The sequence below is a fragment of the Callospermophilus lateralis genome, unplaced genomic scaffold, assembly GCF_048772815.1.
Source record: "Callospermophilus lateralis isolate mCalLat2 unplaced genomic scaffold, mCalLat2.hap1 Scaffold_74, whole genome shotgun sequence".
Lineage (NCBI taxonomy): Eukaryota > Metazoa > Chordata > Mammalia > Rodentia > Sciuridae > Callospermophilus > Callospermophilus lateralis.
Genome location: NW_027515420.1, coordinates 6,910,394 through 6,920,008, shown reverse-complemented (window position 1 = coordinate 6,920,008; position 9,615 = coordinate 6,910,394). Strand labels below are relative to the sequence as shown.

Sequence of the window (9,615 nt, the reverse complement as noted above, 5' to 3'; positions counted from 1 at the left end):
TTTACTACTCCAACAATTTTAAGTTTTTAAGAAAAAGTCCTCCACCTTCTCTTGAAGCAGTTAAACAAAAGCCATACACATTGTCATCTGTTGTGGCCACAACACTTACCTTTTGGTTGAAAAGGGTTGTCGCCCATCAAGTTGCAGAGCTGATTTTGTGTAAATTGTCACCTAAGTACTGATACATGAGATCAGTTAATTTTATGAATCACTTTAAGGAAGACTAAATATGAAAACATGGGACTTGGGATTAAGAAATTTTTGGGGAGAATTTTGATCTTAAAACTCACCATGTGGGAGACCCCAGTGACGCGCAACCCACCCTGGAGATCGAGCTTCCTTCTCCCTTCCACCCAAAGGGCGATCAGCTCGCATGTGCGTGGGGAACCTGTGCCCCCGCCCTGGCCGGCGGCCCCAGCGTCCCCCTCGCATGGCCCCGCAGCAACTCACGCCAGTCCGCGCTGCAGAGCAGCATTCGCCCTGTGCGCTCCCAAGACGGGTGTGGGGATGAAAATTCTTGGACAGAAGAGATGATTACTAATTCCATTAAGGCCTAGAATTGCCTATTGTACAGATAGTCGTGATCAGGCAATATAGGAATGGCCCAAGGAAGCCACCAAATTGATTTTCAGGTTTTGCACGACCTGCGACAAAAATTCCCTGAAGTACCTGAAGTTGTTGTGTCCAGGTGCATGTTACAGAATAATAATAACCTGGATGCCTGCTGTGCTGTTCTCTCTCAAGAGAGTATAAGTCACAGAATGTTTACCATCATGGAAGAGAAGTAAATAGAATGAATGGAAGCAGGACTCTAGCACACAGCATTAGTGATGGACAACTTCAAGGTGGTCAATCGAGTAACGAACTATTTCCGCAGGAGCCACAGACAGCACCAGCTCAAGTTCCTCAAGGCTTTAATGTTTTGGGAATGTCCAGTACATCTGGTACTTCAAATTCAGCACCACATCTTGGATTTCACTTAGGCAGCAAAGGAACATCTAACCTTTCTCAACAGACTCCCAGATTTAATCCTATTATGGTAACTTTAGCCCCAAATATCCAGACTGGTAGTAATACTCCTACATCTTTGCACATACATGGTGCAAAGATGAACAAAGCACCTCCACCTGTACTTAACAGTCCACAGGGAAATTCTATCTATATTAGGCCTTACATTACAACTAGTGGTACAACTTGACAGACACAGCAGCATTCTGGCTGGGTATCTCAGTTTAATCCCATGAACCCTCAACAAGCCTATCAACCTTCACAGCCTGTTCCTTGGACTACTTATTCTGCATCTAATCCTTTGCCACATACCTCAGCCCAACAGCCAAATCAGCAAGGCCACCAGACCTCTCATGTCTATATGCCCATCAGTTCACCTACTACTCCACAACTGCCAACAATTCATTCATCTGGTAGCTCACAGTCTTCTACCCATAGTCAATACAACATTCAGAATATTTCAACGGGACCTCGAAAAAACCAAATTGAAATCAAACTTGAACCCCCACAAAGAAACAATTCTTCAAAATTGCGTTCTTCTGGACCTCGAACCTCCAGCAGTTCCTCTTCAGTCAACAGCCAGACCTTAAATAGAAATCAGTCCACTGTTTACATAGCTGCCAGTCCCCCAAATACTGATGAGATGATCTCCCGTAGTCAACCTAAGGTTTATATTTCAGCTAATGCCACCACAGGAGATAAACAGGGCATGCGGAATCAGCCCACAGTCTTCATATCCACAAACTCCTGGGCATCTGCTGCCTCCAGGAATATGTCTGGGCAAGTGAGCATGGGTCCTGCTTTCATTCATCACCACCCTCCTAAAAGTCTAGCAATAGGCAATAACTCTGCAACTTCTCCTCGAGTGGTGGTCACCCAACCCAATACCAAATATACTTTCAAAATTACAGTTTCTCCCAATAAACCCCCTGCAGTCTCACCAGGGGTGGTGTCCCCTACCTTTGAACTTACAAATCTTCTAAATCATCCTGATCATTATGTAGAAACAGAGAATATTCAGCACCTCACAGACCCTACCTTAGCACATGTGGATAGAATAAGTGAAGCACGGAAATTGAGTATGGGATCTGATGATGCTGCCTACACACAAGCTCTGTTGGTACACCAGAAGGCCAGAATGGAACGACTTCAAAGACAACTTGAGATTCAAAAGAAAAAGCTGGATAAACTAAAATCTGAGGTCAATGAAATGGAAAATAATCTAACTCGAAGGCGCCTGAAAAGATCAAATTCCATATTCCAAATACCTTCGCTTGAAGAAATGCAGCAGTTGAGAAGTTGTAATAGACAACTCCAGATTGACATTGACTGCTTAACCAAAGAAATTGATCTTTTTCAAGCCTGAGGACCATATTTTAACCCCAGCGCTATTCATAACTTTTATGACAATATTGGATTTGTAGGTCCTGTGCCACCAAAACCCAAAGATCAAAGGTCTACCATCAAAACACCAAAGACTCAAGATGCAGACGATCATGAGGGGGCTCAGTGGAATTGCACTGCCTGTGCTTTTTTGAACCATCCAGCCTTAATCTGCTGTGAACAGTGCGAGATGCCACGGCATTTCTGAGCCAGAAGGCCCTATGTCTTCTCTAAAACCACATCTAAAGTTCAAGAATCTAGTCTGTCATCGGGGCAACATTTCACTGCTACATAGGATTTTGTCAAATGGAAGGTGTGACAAGATGGTGTTGTGCTAATATTAAGTGTCAGCCCACAGAGCTAATAATACCTCAGTATAATGTCACAGGCAGTTGAAATCCATCACCTGAAAGGTAATCTGCTGAAAGACTTGGTTGCCTGCTGCCTGACCATGTACAGTGTTACCAGGAACCCGTTACAGCTAATTCTCACTATGTTAATGCCAAGGTGTTCCCAGTACTTTTTCCCCTCATGTCACTACTGAATTTTGACAAGAGGAAGAAATAGAATGATAGCTTTTTTATTTTTAAAACTTTCAGTGAAACACTACATACAAGAGAAGGAACAAGGTTTAACTATTTAAAAACTGCAGCCGCATAGTGCCATTGGCTAGGGGAAGACCTTCACACATCTGTAGTACTTTTGGCCTTGTCTTTGTCTTCCCTGAAAATGTCTCTGTGAAGCCAGAATCTAGGGTCTCAAGATGAAAAGGAAAGCAGCATGCGTTGTCTGTACAAACATGCAGTGAAATACCCCAAAGCTTTTCCTACTGTACAGATCTCTCGAGTCTGCTTTAAGTGATTTCTTATTTATTATTTTCTTATATTTCTATATGTATAGTGTAATAGCCTTTTGTTAACTAATTTTCTTTTTTCCTTTTAGTGATTAAGCACGATCATGTCCCTTTTTAAGCCTTACCTAAGAGAAGCAATGTCGTAAAATAAAAAAGCATTAATGAAATGAAACTATGCAAAAAATAACTTTCCTCTACTTACCCTGTACTTTGCCCTCATTGGTGCCAATGTTCTGTGAAGACATACAGATGCTGCACAATAAACTGCAGAAGGTATTACAAGAATTATGTCAGTAGGTCACACTGTGTGCTGACTTTAGAAGTGGGGTGGCACAACATGGTGTTTTGTCTTCCATGGGGAAGCTTAAAACAGAAGGTATTTTAACCCACTCCCAAAGTGTGCCTCATCTGCTTGGTGCCACACAGAACTTTCACAGGAGATTTTTTTTCAGAAAAGTACAGTTTCAAAACCATCAACAGCAGCAGTACCGACAGCCCTTTTATTTGGAAAGAAGTTTAAATGCTTTACTGTTGGGACAATCTGTTTCTAAACCTGACTTGGTGGCAGTAACGTGTATTTATAAAACAAGGCTATTCATATTTAGGGCAACTGAAGAAAAGCTGGAAAAAAAGAAAAATAAGCAAACTTGAACACTGAAGCAACCTCAAGCATCTCTTTATTTTGATGATATATTTTTGTAAGGAAAATAAGTATTCAGATGATCAGGAATGTATATAACTCAATGGAATCAAGAAAAAGATAACAGTATGCATTTAAAAAGAATTATGGAAGTATATATCAGTGCTTAGAATGGGGCTAAGGGAAGTGCTGAAATACAGTAAAAGACAGGAGGTAATGTAGACTGTCACCCACTGTAAATGTTTGCAAGTGACTGTTTTAAATAATCAGGATTATTACAGTGATCTCTATGAATGTCAAAGCCTCAGCTTCCAGGCTTTACATTATGTATATGGAAAGAAATATGACAATCCTAGGTAATTAGGCAGTAGACCCAGAGCCCTTACATTGGATGCATTTTGTTTTAAAAATAGGCCTTGTTTTTCAGCTTCATCTGCAGTTCTATGTGAAGATTGATAAATCAGTTTTTACTTGTTTTATTAATAAAACGTAATTTGGATATCTTGAGTTGATGGTTTTGTGATTTAGCTGGGTAAACTATCTTTGTAACAGATAAGTTATTTATAAAAATTAAAAAACTTATATTCAAAAAAAAAAACTCACCATGTAACTCCAAACAAGGCAGCAAGTTATATCTGTTTTCCCTCCTGTAAAATAAAGATATATTATCATTAGGGTGGGGTAATTAAACTACAATAAACTCTTTTTTCCTATAAAAAGCTCAATTTTTAAGTTGGATATGTTTGATATATACATAACTCATATAACTAATTCATCCCTAAACAAACCCAATTAAATAAATAAAATGGTGGTTGAAGTAAGCACTTAATAATTGAATAAATACAATGAATTACTAAATAAAAACAATTTTTAAACAATATTCTCTCATAAAAACTAGTAATCAATCACCTCATGATGTATTGTTTTAGTAAATCTGACTTTTCAAATGCCAATTGGCATTCATCTTTATTACCTACTTTAAACGTTTCAGAAATGTAATAATTTCTGTAAGAAAACAAAAGTTAAAATAAATTCTAGTTTATTATTCTATTTTTTTAGCAACTGAAAAGGAACAAAAACTGGGTTGGATACATTTCATCATAGATTGATACATTCAAAATATAACTACTGAGATCCACCCACACTGGCCTCTGCCACACAGGGCCCAGGCGCACAGCCCTTTCCCAGCGGGTCAGACACTCGCCATAGCCTAGCCTCTGGTGCAGGACCACCCCGTCTGACCAGTCGACTACTGAGGAGCCCAGATCCAGCCCAGACTGCCACTCCAGCACACTGGGTTCATGCTCTGAGTAGGTCGGGTTCATCTCTCCCCCAGCGGGGCAAACACCTTCAGAGTCTAGCCTTTGGTGCAAGACCACCTCTTCCTACCAGCAGACTACCACAGGAGGTCAAGCCCAGTGGCCCAGATCCATCCACACCAGCTTCTGCAGGGCCCAGATCCAGAATGCAGTAGCATCCATTGAGGGTCTGAAAGCCCAACATCAAGGTGAGGTACAGACAATCTGCACAGGTACCACAAGAATATAGGGAAGAAACTGTAGTGTCTCAGATCCACACTGCAAGAAAGGAAGACACATAGACAACATGAAAAAACAAGAGAGGAAAGTGCCCCAAACAAGACAGGACACTATAATAACAGAACCTATGAACAGTGAAGTTGATGAAATGTCAGAGAAGGAGTTCAGAAGGTTCGTAATCAAAATGATTTGTGAATTAAAGAATGACCTAAATGAGCAAATACAAGCACAAATTGATCACTCCAAAAAAGAAATAGGAGAGCAAATACAGGTAGCAAAAGATTACTTCAAAATAGAGATAGAGACTCTGAAAAAAAAAAAAAACAACAGTCAGAAATCCTTCAAATGAAGGATAGCTTAAATCAAATAAAAAACTCAATAGAAAGCATAACCAACAGACTAGATCACTTGGAAGAAAGAATGTCAGATAATGAAGACAAAGTATACAATCTGGAAAATAAAGTTGACCACACAGTGAAGAAAGTTAGAAACCATGAACAGAACATCCAAGAATTATGGGACAGCATCAAAAGAACAAATCTAAGAGGTATTGAGATAGAGAAAGGCAAAGAGTTTCAAGCCAAAGGAATGCACAATCTCTTGAATGAGATAATATCAGAAAATTTGCCAAGCATGAAGAACAAATTGGAAAACCAAATACAAGAGGCTTACAGGACACCAAATGTACAAAATTACAACAGATGTACACCAAGGCACATTATAATGAAAATGCCTAACATACAAAAAGAATAAGATTAGAATCTTAAAAGCCACAAGAGAGAGGAATCAGATCACATATAGGGAGAGACCAATTCGTTATCTCAGCAGATTTTTCAACCCAGACCTTCCAAGCCAGGAGATCGTGGAACAACAAATACCAAGCTCTGAAAGAAAATGGATGCCAACCAAGAATCTTATATCAGCAAAACTAAGCTTTAGATTTAATGATGAAATAAAAACCTTCCATGATAAAAAAAAAGTTAAAAGAATTTACAACTAGAAAGCCTACACTACAGAGCATCTTCAGCAAAATAGTCAAAAAAGGGGAAATGAAAAATAATGATGTAAATCAGCAGAGGGAGGGATTACACTAAAGGAAAATCTCATTAAAGAGAAACCAAGTCATGTCAAATATCATAAATAAACAAAAATGGCTGGGAATACAAATCATGTCTCAATAATAATGTTAATGGCCTAAACTCACCAATCAAAAGAAATAGACTAGCAGATTGGACAAAAAAAAAAAAAAAAAAAAAAAGACCCAACAATATGCTGCCTCCAAGAGACTCAAAGAAAAAGACATTCACAGACTGAGGTTATGGGTTGGGAAAAAGCGTACCACTCACATGGACTGCAGAAGCAAGCAGGGGTTTCTATCGTCATTTCAAATAAAGTAGACTTCAAACTAAAGTCAATCAAAAAGGATAAAGAAGGACACTACATTCTGCTCAAGGGAACCATACACCAACAAGACTTAACAATTATAAATATATATGCACTGAACAATGGAGCAGCTATGTTCATCAAACAAATTTTTCTCAAGTTCAAGAGTCAAATAGACCACAACACAATAATTTTGGGTGACTTTAACACACCTCTTTAATCACTAGATAGATCTTCCAAACAAAAGCCGAACAAAGAAACTATAGAACTCAATAATATAATCAAAAACTTAGACTTAACTGAGTTAAGAATATTCCAACCTTCAATGAGAAAATATACTTCCTTCTCAGCAGCACATGGATTATTCTCTAAAATAGATCATATACTATGCCACAAAGCAACTCTTATGAAATATAAAAAAGTAGAGATACTACCCTGCATTCTATCAGATCATAATGGAATAAAATTAGAAATCAATGATAAAATAAGAAATAAAATACACTCTAACACCTGGAGACTAAATAATATGCTACTGAATGATCAATGGGTTACAGAAGACATCAAGGAGGAGATTTAAAAGTTTTTAGAGGTACCCAGATAGAATATTTCAAAATTTCTGGGACACTATGAAAGCAGTTCTAAGAGGAAAGTTCACTGCATGGAGTTCATTCCTTAAAAGAAGAAAAAGTCAACAAATAAATTACTTACCACTACATATCAAAACCCTAGAAAAAGAGCAAAAAATCAACACCAAAAGCAGCAGACAACAGGAAATAATTAGAATCAGAGCTGAAATCAATGAAATTGAAACAAAAGAAACAATTGAAAAAACTGACAGAACAAAAAGTTTGTTCTTTGAAAAAAATAAATAAAATTGATAGACCCTTAGCCATGCTAATAAAGAGAAGGAGAGAGAAAACTCAAATCACTAACATACATGATGAAAAAGGAAATATCACAATAGACACTACGGAAATACAGAAGATAATTAGAAATTATTTTGAAAACGTATACTCCAATAAAATAGAAAATATCAAAGGCATCGACAAATTTTTAGAGTCATATAATTTGCCCAAATTTAAGTAGGATGATATACACAATTTAAACAGATCAATTTCAAGTGACGAAATAGCAGACGCCATCAAAAGTCTACCAACCGAGAAAAGCCCAGGACTGGATGGATTCACAGCCGAGTTCTACAAGACCTTTAAAGAAGAACTAATACCAATAGTCTCCAATTTATTTCAGGAAATAGAAATTGCTGATGATATAATTCTATACCTGGAACACTCTAACTAGTTTTCTAGTTTTCCACCAGAAAACTCCTAGAACTAGTAAATGAATTCAGCAAAATAGCAAGGTATAAAATCAACACCCATAAATCAAAGGCATTTCTGTATATAAGTGAGAAATCCTCAGAAAGGGAAATGAGGACAACTACCCCCTTCTCGATAGCCTCAAAACTAAATAAATAAATTCATAAATAAAATACTTGGGAATCAACTTAATGAAAATGATGAAAGAAATATATAATGAAAATTACAGAACTCTAAAGAAAGAAATCAAAGAAGATCTTAGAAGATGGAAAGATCTACCTTGCTCTTGGATAGGCAGAATTAATATTATCAAAATGACCATACTTCCAAAAGCACTAAACAGATTTAATGCAATTCTGATCAAAATCCCAATGGCATTCCTCTTAGAAATAGAAAAAGCAATCATGAAATTCATCTGGAAAAATAAGAGACCCAGGATATCTAAAGCAATCCTTAGCAGGAAGAGAGAAGCAGGTGGCATCACTGTACCAGACCTTAAACTATACTACAGAGTAATAGTAAGAAAAGCAGCATAGTATTGGCAACAAAACAGACTGGTATTCCAATGGTACAGAATAGAAGACACAAAGACTAACCTCCAAAACTACAATTACCTTATATTAGACAAAGGGGCCAAGAACATCAATGGAGAAAAGATAGTCTTTTCAACAAATGGTGCTGGGAAAACTGGAAATCCATATGCAACAAAATGAAATTAAACCCCTATCTCTCACCATGCACAAAACTCAACTCAAAATGGATCAAGGATTTAGGAATACAACCAGAGACCCTATATCTAACAGAAGAAAAAGTAGACTCTAATCTCCATCATGTGGGATTAGGCCTCAACTTCATTAATAAGACTCCTATGATATAAGAATTAAAATCAAGAATCAATAAATGGGATGGAATCAAACTAAAAAGTCTCTTCTCAGCAAAAGAAACAATCTGTGAGGTGAATGGAGAGCCTACATCTTAGAAGCAAATATTTAACCTTTACACATAAGATAGAGCACTAATCTCTATTATATAAAGAACTCAAAAAACTAAACACCAAAAATACAAATAAACCAATCAATAAATGGGCCAAGGTCCTGAAGGGACACTTCTCAGAAGATGATGTACGATCAATCAACAAATACATGAAAAAATGTTCATCATCACTAGCAATTAGAGAAATGCAAATCAAAACCACTCTAAGATTTCATCTCACTCCAGTCAGAATGGCACTTATTATGCATAAAAACAAAATAAGTGTTGGCGAGGATGCAGGGGGAAAAGGTACACTCATACATTGCTGGTGGGACTGCAAATTGGTGCAGCCAATATGGAAAGCAGTATGGAGATTTCTTGGAAAATTGGGAATGGAACCACCATTTGACCCATCTATCCCTCTCCTTGGTCTATATCCAAACAACATCAATGTTTATTCACAATAGCTGAACTGTGGAACCAACCTAGATGCCCTTCAATAGATGAATGAATTTAAAAAAA

At 37.5% G+C, this 9,615-nt stretch overlaps 1 pseudogene; it reads left to right on the top strand.

Moving 5' to 3' along the window:
- Positions 1-599: 599 nt before the first annotated feature.
- Positions 600-2,599, top strand: LOC143389940 (TGF-beta-activated kinase 1 and MAP3K7-binding protein 2 pseudogene; annotated as a pseudogene).
- Positions 2,600-9,615: the final 7,016 nt, after the last annotated feature.